Source organism: Myotis davidii, unplaced genomic scaffold (assembly GCF_000327345.1).
Source record: "Myotis davidii unplaced genomic scaffold, ASM32734v1 scaffold12, whole genome shotgun sequence".
NCBI classification, from domain to species: Eukaryota; Metazoa; Chordata; class Mammalia; order Chiroptera; family Vespertilionidae; genus Myotis; species Myotis davidii.
This window is the reverse complement of record NW_006283630.1, coordinates 57,134-58,507: the sequence shown is the minus strand read 5'-3', so window position 1 is coordinate 58,507 and position 1,374 is coordinate 57,134. Positions and strand designations below refer to the sequence as shown.

Sequence of the window (1,374 nt, the reverse complement as noted above, 5' to 3'; positions counted from 1 at the left end):
AGCGCACCCCCAGCTTCCTGCCGCCACGGCCATCAAGCATAGCTGGCTGGCTCTGCCTGGTTCCCTGCAGCTGCTGCCATCAATGATTGCTGGATGGCTCCGCCCAGGCCCCAGCCTAAAGCCAGTCTGAGGCCAGAGGGACCGGCCCCGGGCGCCCGCCGGCACTCATGCCCTCAACCCGCTCTTGAGGGCATGAGTGCGGGCGGACGCTGCAGCCGCCCCGCTGGCCCGTGTCCTGGTCTGCCGGAGGGATCGGTCCGGTTTGGGGGTGTGAGTGCAAGCGGATGCCGCAGTCGCCCCGCAGGCCCGTGTCCGGGTCTGCCGGGGGGATCGGGTCTCGGGTGACTGCTGGCACTCACACCCCCAACCCGCTCTCGGATGGTGCTGTACCATCCTGCCTGCAATATGCAAATTAGCCACCATCTTTTTTGGCAGTTAACTGTCATCTTAGTTGGCAGTTAATTTGCATATCTCGCTGATTAGCCAATGAAAAGGGTATCGGTTGTACGCCAATTACCATTTTTCTCTTTTATTAGTTTAGATAACTTGATGTCAAATAAAATCTTGACATACAATCCAGCCTTCTTCCTGTGCCTGACAACTGACTTGTTTCTAAACACTCACATTAAATGATGGTGCTTAGGCAAAAATGTTGCACAAACACATTGAACCCCCATCCACCAACCCCCACTGAGATGAGCTGCCTGCCTTGGGATGTAATCTGCTTGAGTAAAGCCATATGTATTACAGCAAGCATTCCAGATCCCTAAAGGATCAAACACTTTGGTATTAATACAATGTACTCCCTGTTTTCTCTAATATACAAAACTAGAGGCCCAGTGCATGAAAATTCATGCACTGGAGGGGGTTTCCCTCAGCCAGGCCTGGTTACCTAAGCCTCAGGTGGCCCTCTCACAGTCTGGGAGTCCTCAGGGGCAGAAGGTGACCCAGTGATCAGGGGAAGGCCATGCCCCCATCACACCTCTGCTGCGGCCACTGCCAGCAGCACAAGCCTCAGCCAGCCCTGGTTACCTGAGCCTCAGGTAGCCCTGGGCGGCTTGGTAACCTCCATCCAAGGCGTTCCTGCACCTCGGGCCTGCCTTGGGCCACTGGGTAGCCAACATCCAAGGTTTGCCTGCACCTCAGGCCGACCCTGGGCATCTGGGGGACTGAGGGAAGGTCAAGACGCACTGTACACCTGCCACCCTCCCCCCAACCCCTGCCGGTAGGGCTGAAAGGACTGGGGGACTCCAGCAGGACTGAGGGGACTGGGCGCCATCATCTTGTGGCTATTGGTGCTGCCATATTTGTGACGGCATGAAGATCAATTTGAATATTCCCTATTTATTAGATAGGATATATATTTTCCAGTTT

The 1,374-nt window shown here is 55.3% G+C and overlaps 1 long non-coding RNA gene across 1 annotated transcript in view; it reads right to left on the bottom strand.

The window, feature by feature from the left end:
* Positions 1-795: 795 nt before the first annotated feature.
* LOC107183409 overlaps positions 796-1,374 on the bottom strand; it is an 18,118-nt gene continuing 17,539 nt past the window's right edge. Inside the window, exon 3 of the long non-coding RNA XR_001514205.1 lies at positions 796-828. This is a non-coding gene — a long non-coding RNA (uncharacterized LOC107183409). The remainder of the gene's footprint in view (positions 829-1,374) is intronic.